The 13,757-nt window shown below is 45.7% G+C and overlaps 1 protein-coding gene across 5 annotated transcripts in view; it reads left to right on the top strand.

Annotated features, from left to right (window-relative positions):
* Positions 1 to 13,757, top strand: part of nktr (natural killer cell triggering receptor) — a 95,748-nt gene that overhangs the window by 33,457 nt on the left and 48,534 nt on the right. The window lies entirely within an intron of this gene.

Raw genomic sequence — 13,757 nt, 5'->3', positions numbered from 1 at the left:
GAAGGAAGACCCAGAGTTACCTTTGCTGCAGAGATGAAAGATGGCGCCGAAGACCATGGCTGACGTTTTACATTCTCCCAACCAATTGTGCAATTCAAATTTTGGGGCATTTTGTGGAACTTATTTTTTAGCTTATTGTGTACATAATGTTGCTGCTACCCTCTCTTATAACCGAATAGAACTTCTGGACATCAGAAAAGCGATTACTCACCACGGACTGGAATAAACTTTTTCCTTCAACGAGTCCGACGAGAAGGATATCCTGCTTTAACTGGAACAGGCCCAGATCCACGCCTTTTGGATTCAGAAAAAATGGCGGGAAAGGGGACGCAGATTGCAGATCCTTCTGAGAATCCGGAGGCGAGCAAGAACTCCCACTGCCTTCCATTCTTCTTGCTAACGTGCAATCGTTAGAAAATAAAATTGATGACCTAATATTGCGATTATCCTACCAATGGGACATTAAAAACTGCAACATCTTATGTTTCACCGAGACGTGGCTGAACGAAGAAACGGACAATATAGAGCTGGCGGGATTTTCCGTGCACCGGCAGAACAGAGACGCTACCTCTGGATAAGACGTGGGGTGGGGGTGTGTATCTTTATGATAAGCTGTAGACCACACTATCTACCAAGAGTTCTCATCTGTATTATTCGTAGCCATCTATTTACCACCACAAAGTGAAGCTGGCACTAAGACCGCTCTCAACCAACTCTATAAGGCCATAAGCAAAGAAGAAAATTCTCATCCAGAAGCGGCGCTCCTAGTGGCCGGGGACTTTAATGCAGGCAAACTTACATCAGTTTTAACAAGTTTTTGGTAAAAAATATCCTAGACCACCTTTACTTCACACACAGCGATGCATACAAAGCTCTCCCCTGCCCTCCATTTGGCAAATCTGACCATAATTCTATCCTCCTGATTCCTGCTTACAAGCAAAAACTAAAGCAGGAAGTACCAGTGACTCGCTCAATACGGAAGTGGTCAGATGACGCGGATGCTACACTACAGGACTGTTTTGCTGCACAGACTGGAATATTTTCCCGGGATTCATCCAATGATATTGAGGAATACACCACCTCAGTCATCGGCTTCATCAATAAGTGCATCGATGATGTCGTCCCCACAGTGACTGTACGTACATATCCCAACCAGAAGCCATGGATTACAGGCAACATCCGCATTGAGGTAAAGGCTAGAGCTGCCACTTTCAAGGAGAGGGAGGCTAATCCGGACGCTTATAAGAAATCCCGCAAAGCCCTCAGATGAACCATCAAACAAGCAAAGCGTCAATACAGGATTAAGATTGAATACTACTCTGATGCTCGTCGGATGTGGCAGGGCTTGAAAACTATTATGGACTACAAAGGGAAACCAAGACGCGAGCTGCCCAGTGACGCGAGCCTACCAGACGAGGTAAATGCCTTTTTTTATGCTCGCTTCGAGGCAAGCAACACTGAAGCATGCACGAGATCATCAGCTGCTCGTGATGACTGTGTGATAACGCTCTCGGTAGCCGATGTGAACTAAACCTTTAAACAGGTCAACATTCACAAAGCCGCTGGGCCAGACGGATTACGAGGACGTGTACTCAAAGCATCCACGGACCAACTGGCAAGTGTCTTCACTGACATTTTCAATCTCTCCCTGACCGAGTTTGTAATACCTACATTTTTCAAACAGACCACCATAGTCCCTGTGCCCAAGGAAGCGAAGGTAACCTGCCTAAATGATTACTGACCCGTAGCACTCACGTCAGTAGCCATGAAGTGCTTTGAAAGGCTGGTCATGGCTCACATCAACAGCATCCTCCCGGACACCCTAGACCCACTCCAATTCGCATACCGCCCCAACAGATCCACAGATGACGCAATCGCAATCACACTCCACACTCTTTTCTATCCTGGACAAAAGGAACACATATGTGAGAATGCTGTTCATTGACTACAGCTCAGCGTTCAACACCATAGTGCCCACGAAGCTCATCACTAAGCTAAGGACTCTGGGACTAAACACCTCCCTCTGCAACTGGATCCTGGACTTCCTGACGTGCAGCCCCCAGGTGGTAAGAGTAGGCAACAACACGTTTGCCACGCTGATCCTCAACACTGGGGCCCCTCAGGGGTGTGTATTTAGTCCCCTCCTGTTTGCCCTGTTCACCCACGACTGCGTGGCCAAACACGACTCCAACACCATCATTAAGTTTGCTGACGACACAACAGTGGTAGGCCTGATCACCAACAATGACAAGACAGCCTGTAGGGAGGAGGTCAGAGAACTGGCAGTGTGGTGCCAGGACAACAACCTCTCCCTCAATGTGAGCAAGACAAAGGAGATGATCGTGGACTACAGGAAAAGGCGGGCAAACAAGCCCCCATTAACATCGACGGGGCTGTAGTGGAGCGGGTCAAGAGTTTCAAGTTCCTTGGTGACCACATCACTAACGAAGTATCATGGTTCAAGCATACCCAGACAGTCGTGAAGAGGGCACGACAAATCCTATTCCCCCTCAGGAGACTGAAAAGATTTAGCATGGGTCCTGAGATCCTCAAAAGGTTCTACAGCTGCACCATCGAGAGCATCCTGACCGGTTGCATCACTGCCTGGTATGGCAACAGCTCAACATCTGACCGTAAGACGCTACAGAGGGTAGTGCGAACGGCCCAGTACATCACTTGGGCCAAGCTTTCTGCCATACCGACCTATATAATAGGCGGTATCAGAGGAAAGCCCATAAAATTGTCAGACTCCAGTCACCCAAGTTATAGACTGTTTTCTCTGTTACCGCACGGCAAGCGGTACCGGACCGCCAAGTCTAGGACCAAAAGGCTCCTCAACAGCTTCTACCCCCAAGCTATTAAACTGCTGAACAATTCATGAGAATCGTCACCGGAAAATGTACATTGACCCCCCCCCCCCCCCCGTACATTGCTGCTACTCGCTGTTTGTTTGTTACCTATGCATAGTCACTTCGCCCCCACCTACATGTACAGCTTACCTCAACTAGCATGTACCCCTGCACACTGACTCGGTACCGGTGCCCCCTGTATATAGCCTCGTTATTCTTATTGTGTTACTTTTTATTTTAGCCTGCTTGGTAAGTATTTTCTTCGTCTTGAACTGCACTGTTGGTTAAGGGCTTGTAAGTAAGCGTTTCACGGTGAAGTCTACACTTGTTGTATTCGGCGCATGTGGCAAATAGTTTTATTTGATAAGTTCATTAGAGTTAACTGCACCTCAGATTGCAGCCCAAATAAATGCTTCACAGAGTTAAAGTAACACACATCTCAACATCAACTGTTCAGAGACTGTGTGAATCAGACCTTCATGGTCGAATTACTGCAAAGAAACCACTTCTTAAGGACACCAATAAGAAGAAGAGACTTGCTTTTGCCAAGAAACACGAGCAATTGACGTTAGACCGGTGGAAATCTGTCCTTTGGTCTGATGAGTCCAAATTTTAGAATTTTGCTTCGAACCGCCATGTCTTTGTGAGACACAGAGTAGGTGAACGGATGATCCCTGCATGTGTGGTTCCCACCGTGAAGCATGGAGGAGGTGGTGTGATGGTGATTTGCTGGTGACACTGTCTGATTTATTTAGAATTCAAGGCACACTTAACCAGCATGGCTACCACAGCATTCTGCAGCGATACGCCATCCCATCTGGTTTTGGCTTAGTCCCACAATCATTTGTTTTTCAATAGGACAAGGACCCAAAACACACCTCCAGGCTGTGTAAGGGCTATTTGACCAAGAAGAGTGATGGAGTGCTGCATCAGATGACCTGGCCTCCACAATCACCTGACCTCAACCCAATTGAGATGGTTTGGGATGAGTTGGACCGCAGAGTGAAGGAAAAGAAGCCAACAAGTGCTCAGCATATGTGGGAACTCCTTCAAGACTGTTTGGAAAAGCATTCCTCATGATGCTGGTTGAGAGAATGCCAAGTGTGTGCAAAGCTGTCATCAAGTCAAAGGTTGGCTACTTTGAAGAATCTCAAATATAAAATGTAACACTTTTTTGTTTACTACATGATTCCATGTGTGTTATCATAGCTTTGATGTCTTCTATTATTCTACAATGTAAACATAAAGAAAAACCCTTGAATGAGTAGGTGTGTGAACTTTTGACTGGTAGTGTGTGTGTGTGTGTGTGTGTGTGTGTGTGTGTGTGTGTGTGTGTGTGTGTGTGTGTGTGTGTGTGTGTGTGTGTGTGTGTGTGTGTAAAATCTCCACGTTTGATAAAATTGAGCATTTCACTGTACCTTTTACACCTGCTGTGCACATGACGAATAAACTTTGATTTTATTTGGAAGAAATGTTTATCAATAAACCCCTGTGTTAGGGGTGACATTTATTGGGAATCAGTGGCGTGCACTGTTGGCAGCTCTCCAAACAGGGGAGCTATAAACATAGCGTTAGTTAACGCTTAGCTAGCGTACAGGCAGCTAACTCTGACGGCAAGAAACATTTATCAAAATCCAAACCAAAAATGTGGAGAGACAAATGATTTGGTGGGAAATGTTGGCTCAACCCTGGACCCGGCCCCCAAATGGTATTCCTCAAGTCGGAAATATGACGAGTTATACCTTCATTTTGGCTTGGTGCCCTGTGGACCTGAGAACCGCAGGCCCCAAAATGCCTGCTATGTCTGGAAATGCTAGCTAAGGAGTGTGTGAAGCCATCCAAACTGAAAAGGTATCTGTTGTCCAAGCACCAGGAATATGCAGGGAGAGGGAGTCCAAGCACCAGGAATATGCAGGGAGAGGGAGTCCAAGCACCAGGAATATGCAGGGAGAGGGAGTCCAAGCACCAGGAATATGCAGGGAGAGGGAGTCCAAGCACCAGGAATATGCAGGGAGAGGGAGTCCAAGCACCAGGAATATGCAGGGAGAGGGAGTCCAAGCACCAGGAATATGCAGGGAGAGGGAGTCCAAGCACCAGGAATATGCAGGGAGAGGGAGTCCAAGCACCAGGAATATGCAGGGAGAGGGAGTCCAAGCACCAGGAATATGCAGGGAGAGGGAGTCCAAGCACCAGGAATATGCAGGGAGAGGAAGAGATTTTTGATGAGGAAGACTACTAACGAGAGATGAGGACGACGACTACTGGCCTCCCGAGTGGCGCAGCGGTCTTAGACACTGCATCGATCCCAGGCTGTGTCACAACCGGCCGCGACCGGAAGTCCCATAGGGCGCTGCACAATTGGCCCAGCATCGTCCAGGTTAGGGGAGTGTTTGGCTCATCGCTCTCTAGCGACTCATTGTGGCGGGTCGGGCGCATGCAGGCTGACTTTGGTCGTCAGTTGGACGGTGTTTACTCCGATACATTGGTGTAGCTGGCTTCCAGGTTAAGCGGGTGGGTGTTATGAAGCGCTGTTTGGCGGGTCATGTTTCGGAGGACGCATGACTCAACCTTCGATTCTCTTGAGCCCTTTGGGGAGTTGCAGCGACGAGACAAGATCATAATTGAAATTGGGAGAGAAGGGGTAAAAAAATAAATAAATAGGAAGGCTACCGCTTCGAACGAGAGGGCTGTTAACGTTTTCACACTGTTTTCACTTCAACTAGATGAGAGCAACGATGTCGGGAAGAGTGCTCAGTTCACAGGCCTTTTGTTGAAGTTAATAACATTTTAGAGGAATTGTTATTTTGTGAGTAACCAAGAAGTGAACCACAGGCACAGCTATTTTTGAGTGGCTGGATAATTCCGTCCGTAAAGAGGGTTTTGTATGGGAGAATTGTGTGGGCCTATGTACTGACGGCGCAGCTACGACGACGGAAAAATAGTGGTCACACCAAATGCCATCTTTACGCACCGCTTCCTACACCGAGAGGCCCTGGCCTGCAAGAGGCCTCATTCAGTGCTGAAAGATATGCTGGGCTTTGCTGTCAAGATGGCTAATGCCATCAAGGTTGGGGTAGTGAGCAGCAGTCTGTTCACTGTGCTCTGTGGGGAGATGAGATCAAACACCAGCACCTCCTTCTCCACTCCGAGGTCAGGTGACTATCACGGGTCAAGTGGTTTAACTTGCTGCGCGAGGACGTATGCAAATTCTTGGTTGACTCCAGGTCCTCGCTCCACCTCTCAGACAGCAAGTGGTACGCAAAGCTACCTGGCTGTTACCTTCAGACACCTCAACGTCCTTAATGATGGCACCTTATCCAGCCTCACATTCAAGGATGAAATATTTGCCTTTCAAGGCCAGTTCAAGCTGTGGCGGACCTGAGTTGAGAGAGATGTGAGACATGTTTTTGTCATTGACCAACCTGGTGATCAAAGATGGTGTGCATCCACCTAAATTCGCTCATCGGGAAGTTTGAGGACTACTTTCCTGATGTACCAGATGAGGAGTGTGACTGGGAGAGGAGGAGCTGCTGATTGCACCCTCTGCCGACAGAGATCTGCAGCTAAAACTCTAGCAGGACACACAGGCCTTCAAAGATAATGTGCATCCACCTAAATCGGTAGGGGCTGTTGTTCATGGTTCTGGCTAGACCCCTTAGTTCCAGTGAAGGGAAACCTTAACGCTACAGCATACAATGACATTCTAGATGACTCCGTGCTTCCAACTTTGGAAACAGTTTGGGGAAAGCACTTTTTAATATCGAACCTGTTTTAAAAAATATATAAATCGATACTATAGCAATAATTACAATAAGTCTATATCAATGATAATGTATATTGATACTAGATCAACAATTACTATAGCCCTATCAATGATTAATGTTATATTAATACTAGATCAATAATTACTATAGCCCTATCAATGATAATGTATATTGATACTAGATCAATAATTACTATAGCCCTATCAATGATAATGTATATTAATACTAGATCAATAATTACTATAGCCCTATCAATGATAATGTATATTGATACTAGATCAATAATTACTATAGCCCTATCAATGATAATGTATATTAATACTAGATCAATAATTACTATAGCCCTATCAATGATAATGTATATTAATACTAGATCAATAATTACTATAGCCCTATCAATGATAATGTATATTAATACTAGATCAATAATTACTATAGGCCTATCAATGATAATGTATATTAATACTAGATCAATAATTACTATAGCCCTATCAATGATAATGTATATTAATACTAGATCAATAATTACTATAGGCCTATCAATGATAATGTATATTAATACTAGATCAATAATTACTATAGCCCTATCAATGATAATGTATATTAATACTAGATCAATAATTACTATAGGCCTATCAATGATAATGTATATTAATACTAGATCAATAATTATTATAGCCCTATCAATGATAATGTATATTAATACTAGATCAATAATTACTATAGCCCTATCAATGATAATGTACACTACCAGTCAAAAGTTTTAGTACACCGACTCATTCAAGGGTTTTTCTTTATTTTTACTATTTTCTTAATTGTAGAATAATAGTGAAGACATCAACACTATGAAATAACACACATGGAATCATGTAGTCACCAAAAAAGTGTTAAACTAATCAAAATATATTTGAAATTCTTCAATGTAGCCACCCTTTGCTTTGACAACTTTGCACACTCTTGGTATTCTCTCAACCAGCTTCACCTGGAATGCTTTTCCTTCACTCTGCTTTCCAACTCATCCCAAACCATCTCAATTGGGTTGAGGTCGGGTGATTGTGGAGGCCAGGTCATCTAATGCAGCCCTCCATCACTCTCCTTCTTGGTCAAATATCCCTTACACAGCCTGGAGGTGTGTTGGGTCATTGTCCTGTTGAAAAACAAATGATAGTCCCACTGAACCCAAACCAGATGGGATGGCGTATCGCTGCAGAATGCTGTGGTAGCCATGCTGGTTAAGTGTGCCTTGAATTCTAAATAAATCACAGACAGTGTCACTAGCAAAGCACCCCCACACAATCACACCACCTCCTCCATGCTTCACGGTGGGAACCACACATGCAGTGATCATCCGTTTACCCACACCGCGTCTCACAAAGATACGGTGGTTGGAACAAAAAATCTCACATTTGGACTCATCAGACCAAAGGACAAATTTCCACCGGTCTAATGTCCATTGCTCATGTTTCTTGGCCCAAGGAAGTGTCTTCTTCTTATTGGTGTTCTTTAGTAGTGGTTTCTTTGCAGCAATTCGACCATGAAGGCCTGATTCATGCAGTCTCCTCTGAACAGTTGATGTTGAGATGTGTCTGTTACTTGAACTCTAGTATTTATTTGGACTGCAATCTGAGGTGCAGGTAATTGCTGATTTCTGAGGCTGGTAACTCTAATGAACTTATCCTCTGCAGCAGAGGGAACTCTGGGTCTTCCATTCCCATTCCTGTGGCTGTCCTCATGAGATCCAGTTTCATCATAATGCTTGATGGTTTTTGTGACTGCACTTAAAGAAACTTTCAAAGTTCTTTAAATTTTCCAGATTGACTGACCTTCATGTCTTAAATTAATGATGGACCGTCGTTACGCTTTGCTTATTTGAGCTGTTCTTGCCATAATATGAACTTGTTTTTTTACCAAATAGGGCTATCTTCTGTATACCCCCCTACCTTGTCACAACACAGATGATTGGCTGAAACGCATTAAATTCCACAAATGAACTTTTAAGAAGGCACACCTGTTAATTGAAATGCATTCTAGGTGACTACCCCTTGCTGTCTCTGCCTGGCCGGTTCCCCTCTCTCCACTGGGATTCTCTGCCTCTAACCCTATTACAGGGGCTGAGTCACTGGCTTACTGGTGCTCTTCCATGCCGTCCCTGGGAGGGGTGCGTCACTTGAGTGGGTTGAGTTACTGACGTGGTCTTCCTGTCTGGGTTGACGCCCCCCCTTGGGTTGTGCCGTGGCGGAGATCTTTGTGGGCTATACTCGGCCTTGTCTCAGGATGGTAAGTTGGTGGTTGAAGATATCCCTCTGGTGGTGTGGGGGCTGTGCTTTGGCAAAGTGGGTGGGGTTATATCCTGCATGTTTGGCCCTGTCCGGGGGTATCATCGGATGGGGCCACAGTGTCTCCTGACCCCTCCTGTCTCAGCCTCCAGTATTTATGCTGCAGTAGTTTGTGTCGGGGGGCTAGGGTCAGTCTGTTACATCTGGGGTATTTCTCTTGTCTTGTCCTGTGTGAATTTAAATATGCTCTCTCTAATTCTCTCTTTCTTTCTCTCTTTACTCCTGAGGTGCTGACCTGTTGCACCCTCGACAACTACTGTGATTATTATTATTTGACCCTGCTGGTCATTTATGAACATTTGAACATCTTGGCCATGTGCTGTTATAATCTCTACCTGGCACAGCCAGAAGAGGACTGGCCACCCCTCATAGCCTGGTTCCTCTCTAGGTTTCTTCCTAGGTTCTGGCCTTTCTAGGGAGTTTTTCCTAGCCACCGTGCTTCTACACCTGCATTGCTTGCTGTTTGGGGTTTTAGGCTGGGTTTCTGTACAGCACTTTGAGATATCAGCTGATGTAAGAAGGGCTTTATAAATGTGATTGATTTGATTTGATGAAGCTGGATGAGAGAATGCCAAGAGTGTGCAAAGCTGTCATCAAGGCAAGGGGTGGCTATTTGAAAAATATCAAATATATAATATATTTAGACTTGTTTAACACTTTCTTTGGTTACTACATGATTCCATATGTGTTATTTCACAGTTTTGATGTCTTCACTATTATTCTACAATGTAAAACATAGAGAAAAACCCTGGAATTGAGTAGGTGTTCTAAAACTTTTGATCGGTAGTGTATATTAATACTAGATCAATAATTACTATAGCCCTATCAATGATAATGTATATTAATACTAGATCAATAATTACTATAGCCCTATCAATGATAATGTATATTAATACTAGATCAATAATTCCTATAGCCCTATCAATGATAATGTATATTAATACTAGATCAATAATTACTATAGCCCTATCAATGATAATGTATATTAATACTAGATCAATAATTACTATAGCCCTATCAATGATAATGTATATTAATACTAGATCAATAATTACTATAGCCCTATCAATGATAATGTATATTAATACTAGATCAATAATTACTATAGCCCTATCAATGATAATGTATATTAATACTAGATCAATAATTACTATAGGCCTATCAATGATAATGTATATTAATACTAGATCAATAATTACTATAGGCCTATCAATGTTAATGTATATTAATACTAGATCAATAATTACTATAGGCCTATCAATGTTAATGTATATTAATACTAGATCAATAATTACTATAGGCCTATCAATGATAATGTATATTAATACTAGATCAATAATTACTATAGGCCTATCAATGATAATGTATATTAATACTAGATCAATAATTACTATAGGCCTATCAATGTTAATGTATATTAATACTAGATCAATAATTACTATAGGCCTATCAATGATAATGTATATTAATACTAGATCAATAATTACTATAGCCCTATCAATGATAATGTATATTGATACTAGATCAATAATTACTATAGCCCTATCAATTATAATGTATATTGATACTATACTGAACAAAAATATAAACGCAACATGCAAGATTTACAGGTCATATGAGGAAATCAGTCGATTTAAATAAATTCATTAAGCCCTAATCTATGGATTTCACATGACTGGGAATACAGATATGCATCTGTTGGTCACAGATACCTTAAATGAAATGGGCCTCACAATGGACCTTTCTGAACATTCATATTGCCGTCGATTTTAAAAGGCAATTGTGTTCATTGTCAGTAGCTTATGCCTGCCCATACCATAACCCCACTGCCACCATGGGGCCCATACCATAACCCCACTGCCACCATGGGGCCCCTACCATAACCCCACCATGGGGCCCCTACCATAACCCCACCATGGGGCCCATACCATAACCCCACCATGGGGCCCATACCATAACCCCACTGCCACCATGGGGCCCATACCATAACCCCACCTCCACCATGGGGCCCATACCATAACCCCACCATGGGGCCCATACCATAACCCCACTGCCACCATGGGGCCCATACCATAACCCCACCATGGGGCCCATACCATAACCCCACCATGGGGCCCATACCATAACCCCACTTCCACCATGGGGCCCATACCATAACCCCACTGCCACCATGGGGCCCATACCATAACCCCACCTCCACCATGGGGCCCATACCATAACCCCACTGCCACCATGGGGCCCATACCATAACCCCACTGCCACCATGGGGCCCATACCATAACCCCACCTCCACCATGGGGCCCATACCATAACCCCACCTCCACCATGGGGCCCATACCATAACCCCACCATGGGGCCCATACCATAACCCCACCATGGGGCCCATACCATAACCCCACCATGGGGCCCATACCATAACCCCACCATGGGGCCCATACCATAACCCCACTGCCACCATGGGGCCCATACCATAACCCCACTGCCACCATGGGGCCCATACCATAACCCCGCCTCCACCATGGGGCCCATACCATAACCCCACCTGCCACCATGGGGCCCATACCATAACCCCACCTGCCACCATGGGGCCCAATACCATAACCCCACCTCCACCATGAGGCCCAATACCATAACCCCACTGCCACCATGGGGCCATACCATAACCCCACCTCCACCATGGGGCCCATACCATAACCCCACCTCCACCATGGGGCCCATACCATAACCCCACTGCCACCATGGGGCCCATACCATAACCTCACCTCCACCATGGGGCCCATACCATAACCCCACCTCCACCATGGGGCCCATACCATAACCCCACTGCCACCATGTGGCCCATACCATAACCCCACCTCCACCATGGGGCCCATACCATAACTCCACCTCCACCATGGGGCCCATACCATAACCCCACCACCACCATGGGGCCCATACCATAACCCCACCACCACCATGGGGCCCATACCATAACCCCACCGCCACCATGGGGCCCATACCATAACCCCACTGCCACCATGGGGCCCATACCATAACCCCACCTCCACCATGGGGCCCCTACCATAACCCCACCGCCACCACGTGGTCTGCGGTTGTGAGGCCGGTTGGACGTACTGACAACAGCTCTGGTGGTCATTCCTGCAGGTTGCACATCCCTCAGCTTGAAACATCTGTGGCCTTATGTCCCCAGCACAAGGTGCATCTGTGTAATGATCATGCTGTTTTAATCAGTTTATTGATATGCCACCTTTCAGGTGGATATATTATCTTGGCAAAGGAGAAATGCTCACTAACGGGGATGTATACAAATTTGTGCACAGAATTTCAGAGAAATCCGCTTTTTGTGCATATGGAATATTTCTGGGATCTTATTTCAGCTCATGAAACATGGGACCAACACTTTACATGTTGTGTTTTATATTTTTGTTCAGTGTACATCAGTAATTACTACAGGCCTGTCAATGATGGCTATAGGCTAATACAATGAATTTGAACTATTTGGAGCAAAATCTGTTGTCCATTAATAAATTGCTATTTTCTAGTAATTTACTTAAAATTTGCCATTAAAGCTTATCACATATTGATGAGAATATAAATGTTTGGGATCAAGATTTTTTTTACTACTTAAAGAAAAACTTGCCGTGGTCTGAGTTATGTTTTTCTGGTGGGTCCTGGGGAAACGGACCCCTCCCCAGGTGTGTCCCAGAGTTAATAAACAGTTTGGGAACCCCTGAGCTAGCCAGTCAGCCAGCCAGTCAGTCAGTCAGCCAGTCAGCCAGCCAGCCAGCGCCAGCCAGTCAGCCAGTCAGTCAGCCAGTCAGCCAGTCAGCCAGTCAGTCAGTTAGTCAGTCAACCAGCCAGCCAGTTAGTCAGTCAACCAGCCAGCCAGTTAGTCAGCCAGCCAGTCAGCAAGCCAGTTAGTCAGTCAACCAGCCAGTTAGTCAGCCAGCCAGCCAGTCAGCCAGTTAGTCAGCCAGCCAGCCAGTCAGCCAGTTAGTCAGCCAGTTAGTCAGTCAACCAGCCAGTTAGTCAACCAGCAAGCCAGTTAGCCAGCCAGTTAGTCAGTCAACCAACCAGCCAGCCAGCCAGTCAGTCAGCCAGCCAGCCAGTCAGTCAGTCAACCAGTCAGCCAGTTAGTCAGTCAGTTAGTCAGCCAGCCAGCCAGTTAGTCAGCCAGCCAGTTAGTCAGCCAGCCAGTTAGTTAGTCAGTCAGCCAGCCAGCCAGTTAGTCAGTCAGTCAACCAGTCAGCCAGCCAGTCAGCCAGCCAGTCAGCCAGCCAGCCAGTCAGTCAACCAGTTAGTCAGTCAACCAGCCAGCCAGTTAGTCAACCAGCCAGCCAGCCAGTTAGTCAGTCAACCAGCCAGCCAGCCAGTTAGTCAGTCAACCAGCCAGCCAGTTAGTCAGTCAACCAGCCAGCCAGTTAGTCAACCAGCCAGCCAGCCAGTTAGTCAGTCAACCAGCCAGCCAGCCAGTTGGTCAGTCAACCAGCCAGCCAGTTAGTCAGTCAACCAGCCAGCCAGTTAGTCAACCAGCCAGCCAGCCAGTTAGTCAGTCAACCAGCCAGCCAGCCAGTTAGTCAGTCAACCAGCCAGCCAGTTAGTCAGTCAACCAGCCAGCCAGTTAGTCAGTCAACCAGCCAGCCAGTTAGTCAACCAGTCAGCCAGCCAGCCAGTTGATGGTGTCCGTCTCCAGGGGTTCCTACCTTTCAATCCCTGTTACTGTAGGGGGGCTAGGAGCTGTAGGGGGGCTAGGAGCTGTAGGGGGGGCTAGGAGCTGTAGGGGGGGCTAGGAGCTGTAGGGGGGGCTA

Source organism: Salmo salar, chromosome 19 (assembly GCF_965601325.2).
Source record: "Salmo salar chromosome 19, fSalSal1, whole genome shotgun sequence".
NCBI classification, from domain to species: Eukaryota; Metazoa; Chordata; class Actinopteri; order Salmoniformes; family Salmonidae; genus Salmo; species Salmo salar.
This window is presented reverse-complemented; position numbering and strand designations above follow the sequence as displayed.